Source organism: Electrophorus electricus, chromosome 6 (genome assembly GCF_041902795.1).
Source record: "Electrophorus electricus isolate QZ-2024a chromosome 6, ASM4190279v1, whole genome shotgun sequence".
Classification (NCBI taxonomy): domain Eukaryota; kingdom Metazoa; phylum Chordata; class Actinopteri; order Gymnotiformes; family Gymnotidae; genus Electrophorus; species Electrophorus electricus.
Genome location: NC_137502.1, coordinates 4,322,714 through 4,332,301, shown reverse-complemented (window position 1 = coordinate 4,332,301; position 9,588 = coordinate 4,322,714). Strand labels below are relative to the sequence as shown.

The 9,588-nt window shown below is 37.5% G+C and overlaps 1 long non-coding RNA gene across 1 annotated transcript; it reads left to right on the top strand.

The window, feature by feature from the left end:
* The first annotated feature begins 4,008 nt into the window (after positions 1 to 4,008).
* On the top strand, positions 4,009 to 9,314 carry LOC145658609 (uncharacterized). The gene is made up of 2 exons (XR_014124254.1): positions 4,009 to 4,146; positions 5,367 to 9,314. It is a non-coding gene; the product is annotated as an uncharacterized LOC145658609 (long non-coding RNA).
* The last annotated feature ends 274 nt before the right edge of the window (positions 9,315 to 9,588 follow it).

The window sequence follows — 9,588 nt, the reverse complement described above, 5'->3', positions numbered from 1 at the left end:
TGATTTAATCCCTTCATCTGGAATGCCCTCCAGTTTCATCACACAGGAGACATCGGTCGTCTTGCGTTTTTCGCTTTTCTTGACAACTGGCCAATTTGAGAGTTGTTTGTTAATGTGGCTAGTCAAGCCTTTGTTTTGCCTTTGCTAGTGTACCGTAATTATTATTATTACATTTTCTATTGCTGATTGCATAATTTTATATTTTTACAAGTTGTTTTTGAGCCTTCTGCTGGTGACATGCCTTGCTTCTTTAAGGCTTAATAAAAAGAAAACCTTAAAAATTAAAAACTGTATCCCCCTGACCTAATGTTAATGATATTTAGCTAAACCTTTATTTCAAAATTAGGCTAATTCGGATACTGATTAATATTGAGAACCTCTAGTGATGTAGCTTGTTAACAAAATACCCTATGCCTCACTAAGATTTAGTAATGCTTGGTAATATGATCATTCAGCATCAATAGGTGCGCTCATTCTGATTTGAGGGTTGTAATATTAAAAAATAAAAATAAAAATGTAATGGTTTGTACAACTTTGTGACACAATATCTTTTAAAATCTGCAAATAATATATTTTTTTCATAGTGCTTTTGTTATTTTGTCAAAGATGGTGATATCAGGCTATTAAAATTCTAACATTGTTGGATGTACTGGTACATCATGCAGTGGGCCTATATTGTGTATTGGTACAAAGTTGGTGCATTTTTTAATGGAAATATATTTTCTCCAGGTTAGTTTTTGTATTGACATCTGCCTTAGAATAACATAGCTTTTGTCCACAAGAATGGTCTGAATAGGCAGGTTTGTCAAGCACAAAGGTTGAGAAAGGTATCATGCAACAGGAAGGCAAGATATATACTGGAAACACAGTGACAACACAAGAGCCAAGCAAAAAGGAAAGCAAAGATAAGAACTGTCATAATCACATGCAAGACTTTCTACTGGGACAGACTGTATATACAGATAGACATATGCACAGTGACATTATAAAACAGAAGTAATCAGTAATAAGGGGGAGGAGCCAAGGCAGAAAGGACTGGACAGCAGCAGAAGATCTGTGATGTCAGCAACAACATGGGACAAACCCCAGGCAACAGATGTCTGGTGTGCCAATAGGTGGCACCGAATAAGGTGGCCCTCCCAAAGATCCTGTGTATAAGGTAAGAGAAGAACAGAGGAAATGGCCAGTGGGTTGACCTGGCATGAGCAGTTATAAGAGAGCTGTCTATAGGTCCATCACTTCCCATATTGGCTGTGGTCTATTAATATCATCCATAATTTTGTATATTTAGGCTGTAACAGAGTTTTTCTCCTCCAGAACCCCAGACAGTGCTGTGGCACTCTTTGGGATAGTAGTAAATGTTCAGGACACCAGGTGGCACTATTGTATCAGGGTTAGTTGCACACAGCCAGTGGAGGCAGTACAAGTCCCATCAGTGATGGATCCAGGAATACAGAAGAGTCTTATAATTGTGAGGCTGGAGATGCAGAAGCTAATGAGGCAAAGCTAAAGCCTTTGAGTTTGGTAAGTTTCATTACCCATTCCAAGAATTTCCTACTTTGACCTGAAGAGGCATTACTTTAAAATGACCTGTTCTTTTATTTGCCATAAAAAGGCCAGCAATGTCAAAACATTGCTACAGCAAAAACAACCTGCATAAAACAATGGTTTACAGTGCTTCTATAATCACCACAAAGCTTTGTCAGTAATATAAAATAAAATATTGTAAAATATTTGTGCACTTTGTATTCCAGCTTTCCCATCAAACTGATAGACTGGTGCATGAAAATGCAAACACACCAAAGTGCAAATAACCAATAAGTGTGTAAGTAGCATTTTTCTGATAGCAGGGACCAATGTTTACAGTGTAAATGTTTACATTTACAACAATTAGCTGACCATTTTTATCCAAAGCAACTTACAATCATTACTGAGTACAACTTGAGCAATCGAGGGTCCCAACAGTGGCAACTTTAGCAGTGGTGAGGCTCGAATTGGCAACCTTCCAATTACAAATTGAATATCTTAACCACTGAGCTACCACTGCCCATTTACATTAAAAATCAGCCAGTCTGTGTAACTCTGTGAACAGAGCATCAGAAGGGACTTTGCATCGAAAGAGGCATCTGAAGAGGCAGCAGCTAGCTGGGGTCACTGAACCTTAAATTGACTTTAACATAGGAGCTAGGACTGGACTGAAACACTGTCTCTGGGGAAAGGGGTTTGGTGACACTCACTCTAGCTCTGTAGCCACATTCTGTATGCAGAAGTGTTGTAAACTCCTACTGTGTCTTGGCCTTTGTGTTTCCATTTTGAGCTAGAGCAGGATGTAATGTAAAGGAGGTGTATGAGTGAGGTAAATGAGTAGTATGGGATGTAGTGTTTACATCCGTCAGCTGCTGAATCACCTAGGATAGTGGTATGAGAAGCAGGTTTATGAAAAGCAGTGACCAGAGCTGGTGGACAGGGAGGCTGACCGGCTAGATGGGTGTGGGAGAGGCATTGGCATAGTGTAGGTTATCCTTGTGCTAGCTTGTCCCTATCTTCCACTAAACCCCTGAAATACACTTAACAGGGACAAGGACATGTGATGTAGTCAACACATACAAAACGTTTCAAAGACCAATTGGATATAAGAGAGTACATAGACATATAGACTAAACATGGACAGTAATAATGTAAGAGGAGACAAGTGCAATAGGTGATCAAAGGGATGCGAGGGTGAAAGCTAGAAAATATGACCCAGGAGCAGAGAATCTGTGACATTCCCCACTATATACTTATTAAAAATGTATCAGTGTAACTATTGCTGTTGTTCTCCCCAGCACAATTACCATGTCCGCATTATATTTGCTGTCAATAACATTTAATCTGCTCTTTAACTCTTCTATGCTTCACGTTTGCTTTATAAAAACCCAATATCATAAAAAATAAGCACTGTAGCTTTAGTTTACTGAACCGCCTTCCAGATTAGTGGTCTCAGACAGAGGGTGTTACGTGCCACATAACTGACCATAAGTAACAATGTTTTCATTTATTCCCCTTGGCCAATCTGCGAAATAACAGTGCGTATGTTTCAAATCTGAAAGCATTTATGTTCACGTTGTTCAGTGTGGATACGGTGATAAAGGTACACTTGTAGAGTTTCTTTGAGGCTCGTAAAGGCTAAATCGACTATATTCTTCATTAAATTAAGCAACAGTACGCCACAGGGATATTATCCAATGAATTGAAGAGGAACCTGTTAATTTAATGTGACACACCCACGGATGCACGCTCACAATATAGTTACTATGAACATCTACTGAACTGCTTTACAAATTCGCTAGTTATTTCACATCCTTCTTTTGCAGAACAGTAAACAAAAACAGGCACTGATTCAGATTTTTTTTTTCGTCTAAATCTTATCCCAAAACTAAACGTATTAAAACTGGTGCGGACAATATGTACAATGTTGCTCTTGTCAATGTTACTTAAAAAGAAGTCCAGCCTTTCATAGCGCGTCAGTGGTCTGTGTTTTGCCATCCCTCCCGGAGCTCTTCCGGTTGTGGGCAATCTATCTGCCTTCCTTCTGACGACACGCGTTCCCAAAACATCCTGGAGCGTGAGAGAAAACCAATTACTATTCCGCAGCCACCTTGGATTTACTCTAGATGGAATAAAGTCTGGCACTAAAAAGGACGCGGAGAAATTTTTTGATGGGCGGCAGTGGAACTGCCCAAAATTGTTAGGATCACTGGCCAGGGAATATGAAATACGCTTTCCATATGGTATTCGTCCGGCGGCTCTTGCTGGGAATTTCGCACGAGAAAGCCTAGAACGTTTTCATTTTGAACTGGTTGAAATTATACTTTATTTAAGAAATAAATCTAAAACGAGCATGTCCCCATATTCTCTTATAATAACTGTGCTTGTTATGTTTGCACGGCAAGGGAGCGGAGTACCACCGTCTCATGCATCCACACCAGCGCAGCTAAATTCTACCGCATCTCTTCGTGATGAATATACGTATAACGCCACAAATTCTATGGTTGGGTCACGCATTTCTGTGATATTAAGGGATCTCCCCACCATCAAGAATCTCGTCATTTTCCTCTGCGTTTTGACTACATTACTTATCACCTGCCTCGTCATTAAAGTGTACAGGTAGGCTAAAGGCCTAATCTATGTGTACATTTTAAACCATACTGCATCCTGAATGTTGGTGTTGTAATTGAAGTTGATGTTACCGAAGATGGTTATCGAAATTTGCTTAATTCTTGGTCATGTAATGGGCACAATTTTAAACACGTATTGACAAAATTACATAACGTTATTAATTATGGGTGATTATTTGAAGTCTTTGCACAAGAAGACTGTCCGCTGCTTGGTGAGCGTCTGTTTACCTGTCCATGTAGCTCGAAGGAGCCAACATGTTTATCGGTTGTGCTGAAGTACGAATTGAGTTTTGATCGCATATTACCCACACATTGTAACAATTAAGCCAATTCTCTATACTTGTACTAGATCCGGAAAGAAAATCAGAAAAACGCGAAAGTATGACATAATTACAACTCCCGCCGAGCGCGTGGAAATGGCACCATTAAATGAAGAGAATGATGACGACGAAGACTCGACTCTATTTGATGTCAAGTACAGGTGAGAACTGGGAGAATCGTTTGGAGCTCACCCAATGCAACCGATTACGCATTGGTAACTGTTAAAAACTCAAAGCAACAAAGCCGACAATTTTATTGGAGTGTAGGTTAACAAAACATTTGTCTCTGGAAAGATGCGCAGACATTTATTCAATGGAATTTTTTTCCCCAGTGGCTATAATGATTGCGTTTGCAGGTTGACTAAAGTAACATCCACGTTTTAACTTTATGCTGTAACACCTGACATATTTTAATGCACAAAATGACGTATTAATATAATGGGCGTGCAAAACTCCCAAATTGTACATTGAAAATACAAGCTTGGCTTGAACCACCCTTTTACTTCTGCCTTCCGCCTTCTCAATTGTTCCTTGACGTAGAGACTGCTTCCTCTGACCGAGACCTGGTGTCCTGTTTTCCTCATGGTTTGTACTTTTCAGAGTGTACAGTTTGGCCTTTAGCCTAAAAAAAGGGCTTTGAGATCTCTCACCATACTTTGTTTTTCTTGCTCCAGCACAACGGACTCATTTTAAGAGCAGGAGTGACAAAAGTGTGTGCCGGCTCCCTAGAACTACATTCAAAACATTTTATTTTGAATACAATCTCTCTGAGAAGCAAATGAGTGATTTGGTGAAGCCATCAGATAGACTTGAAATAACAGTTAGACACTGTATGGTTGTACTTGAATATTCTTAACAAGAGACTCCATTTTGTTTCTTTTGTCCACAGGTGAATGCACATCAATGAACACTTGCAATGGTGGTATAGTTCCCTGTTACACCTACTCAATAAAGAAGACATATCATCAGGAAATCATTCCCATGCATTCTTTAGTTAATCATTTATGTTGTGGAACCTTTGTCTAACTGGCATGAGTGAGCCATACTTAATTTTCTGTTATGGTGATTTGAATTGTTTTAGTTTGACTGAATCTAAGACTTGTCCGTCACTGGTCTAAGATTCTCGTTAAAGGCAGTTTGATTCTTGGCCTTCAGTCATCAAAGGAATCTATTCAAATTTCAGGATTCATTGTGTGTGTGTGTGTGTGTGTGTGTGTGTGTGTGTGTGTGTGTTTGTTTTGTATGTGTGCATTCAAGCTAAAGTCTGATTATCCTCCCCTTCAATGTGTTATCACCCAGAAGCCTTGCAGTGCACTTTTGTGAAAGGTTATACCATTAATTTATCTGGAATGTTCCTTGTTATTTGACCGTGGTCCAATATTTCTGAAAGACATTGCTTTAATTAATACTCTGATTTGTGTAAAGTTCCTTATAACTTGATCACAAAAAAGTTAAAATCGTTAATGCATTTTTCGTTATTACCTAAATCTTAAAAACACAAATGACAGATGTGTCTTGTATGTAATGAGAACTTGAATGAGCAGTGAAAAACAACAAAAGTTGTGTAGCTCAGTCCAAGAAACCACACAGAAAGACATTTCCTGTAGGTACATGAAGCAAATAGTAGAATGTCCACAAAAATAAAGAATATAGCCTGCACACTAAAAAAAATCCAACAGAAGTATTGTCCATTTTATTTCATTAGTGTGATCTGAATCAGAGGGGGAGACAGACAAAAGATTATTATGGAGGGAGGTGTTTGAGTTGGCTTCCATATTTCCCATGGAGATGATTGAAGCCCTCAATCTAAATTTTTTTTTTTTTTTAACTGTAAGAGTGTACAGTGCCATTTCTTAATACAACTTTTTAATACTTCGTTATTGTTGTACACATTTTCCTTTTCTCCTCCATTCTATTTTTCTTTTGCTGCTGCTGTCTCTTTAAGACATTCATTACACAACCTGTACAGGTGTAGCCTAATCTGTTTCAGCCTATAAAAGGTGAGTAGGGTGCAAGATGGCTTCCCATGAGCATTGGTGATGGCATGTAAGATGAAACGTTTGTCTTGCTTCAATGGTTAGATTCAGATCATACTAATGAAATAAATGAATCTGTTTTCATCAATATTTCTGTTGGATTTTCCTGATCTTTTTGGTAGTGTGCGAGCTGCATTCTTTATTTTTGTGGACATAATTTGAATGACAAGAAGATATCAGTATATTTCCTATATAAGAACAGATTACAGGAATAGAATTGGTCACATATGGGCCATTTACTGACAAGATATATGATTGGTTCTAGTTTGATAAATGGATATGTTTATTTTATAATAAACCTTTTTGAGTATATAATCCATTATCTGTATATACTGTATAATATCCATTCCTCAGATATAGTTTATTTTTAGTAACACTCAATAACAAACATGGTTGATAATGTATACTAATTATAAAATCACATCACTGACGATGTATCTACTAATCGTTGACTGTGCATTTTTACTGTATGAGATTGTCAGGTTCTTAGCCTGACTGCTGATCTCTTAAAAACCTTGGGTTTAGTGTGCAAGCATATAATTTAGATGGGGGTTCCCTTTATGTTGCTGCTATATGAGACTGGAGAGAGATCTTTGTAAGCTAAAAAATATTAATAGGCTTTACGTAATGCTATAACCATAGTCAAAAGGGTCTTGAGGGATTTTCAGATTGCATGTCAGAAATTAATTTATATGCAGGTATCTCAGACTCAGACCTTTTGTTGCTGATTCAATTAGCTAAATGCTGTTTTGAAATCTAGCATATTTATCACATTCTACTATATTTGCTCCAACTGCATGATCATGGCATTCAACTTCCAAACTCAACGCAAGAAAAAGAGGGCTTGCATGAAGCTGTCACCACTTTGTTAATGGTTTATCTGATAAACACAAATATTTCTTTTGTGTGCTAGAGAATAACATCGAAGTGAGTCATCATTCTGCTTTATTACAACACTTATGGGATTGCAGAAATAGTTATCAGATGTTACATTGTTTTTTGTAGGTATTTGGTGCTTGGAGCTTTAGGCAGACTAGCAGATTGTTGGCTGCGAGTTACAAGAAAGGCTTTTTTATTAATTTTTTTACTTCCCTTTTTTCCTGCCCAAATGTTTGCACTGTTATGTGTGCCTATCAGCAATAGTGTTGTGCAATTCTGCACAACTCCTGTGTAAATGAGGCAGGCCCATGAAAATGTCCCCATAAGGCGGCGCAATCTTTACACACTGTTAGCAAGAGGTTGTACCTGCATACATGATGGACTCAAGGTCCAGGGATGAATGAAGTCTGGTACTGGAGTGAACAGCAGAATCCTCTTCCATTGTGCCATTTAATTCACAACTAGGCCTAATGCATGCTCCAAAACAAGCCCTATCTTCTGATCTATTGTGACTGCTTAGATCGCTGCAGTAAACCACACATACAATATCTGAAAGCTTGAGCATTTATTTAAATGTTATTTTCCCCTTATCTTTAAGTATCAAAACAATATATTAGCTGATAAAATGACAGGAATGCTTCATTGTAACAGTATTACAAACTGAAAAAATACTGGAAAGAGTGCCATTTGGGAGCATTAGGGAGCTTTGGTGACCTTTAAGGCCTGCCAAAAACAAAGAACATGAAGATCAGAGATATAACTGTTACTTAGCAACCTGCAGATTCCTAAGCCAAAACAGGTGGTGTTAGCAAATAAATCAGCAGGCGGTTATTTGCATTGGACTTGTTTATATGGTTTAACAAAACATATACAGCACTGTATGAAGGTTTTGGCCACTATAGAAAATAGTGTTTTAAGCTATTTATCATGTCAGTGAGTATTTGCTTAAACAAAAACCATGAAAAAATTATTGAACTGCTTCGTTTGACTTTGGTTTCTGGTTCTTTTCTCTGTCCAAGTGATCTCAAACAGCCTCCCTCATGTTGAGGATGGGCCCCTGTTTGTCCATTCTGTATGTACACATACATATGTCTTAATTGTGTCTTTCCGTGAAGTCATTATCATACTGAAATATATTTTTCCAAATACCTGGCTGTAGGTTTGGCAGGTAGAAATGTGGAGCAGGATGGACAATCTACCTTTATTTTCCATTAAAAACACACAATGATGTACAATATCATTATTGTATTAATATTACTGTGCATTAATGTTCTATTGTAGTACTGTCTGTGTTATAGTGTTTCACATGTACAAAACACTGCCCAGAAAAATATCTTAGAATGGCTTGGGTGCCCAAGGCATTGCATAGTACTTTATGTTAGTTATGTTTTATGATATTTGTTTTAAGGTTTTTTGGTTGATTTTCTATTGATTTCTTTAATTCTTTGATGAATTTGTTAAACTTGTTAAGACATTGGGGGGAAAAAAATTTCCCCAGGAAAGGAACCATAAATATGAATATAAAAACAAATTATATTTTCATTACTTGCTATTTTTTGTGCATGTTTCTGTTTTATCATAAGTACATGTGGAAATTATGTACTCCATAAAAACATTTTGTCATTGTTTGGTCATAATGTAAAATATGCACCTGCACGATGACTCAAGACAATTTGACTAATGCAATTGCATATAAGTAAGCCTGCATGATGTCCCATACTACCATGTGTTCTGGAAGTCCACATTATCAGATGTGCTGAATTATTACTAATGTCTAACTGGAATTCTTTTATGTTTTATTTAAGTATTTTTTTCATAGTATTTTTAGAAACGGTTTTTCCCTTTTGTGCATTGTTTTCATGATATCAGTGCTGTAACTGTTTATATTGGACTTTAAAACCACTAAAGCTCTTTAAACACTCTGTCTGTGCCGGTCACTCATTTAGTTGACCCTCCTTTGTTTGAACCGCGCTCCCATTTTTCCGTATTGGACCACATCCTTTTTCCTAAGACCACGAAAGTAACAACCCCATCTGTGTTCGTTACAAGGGTTGGAATGCTGACTTATTTTGTTCCACACAACATAGTGCTTGGATTAAAATTCATCTGGCATTTTATTTGGAATTTTACTGCCAAATGAAGCCCCTCAGGTCTGTAGCTCTTCCCTTCTGTAAATGAAAACCAACTTGTGAGACT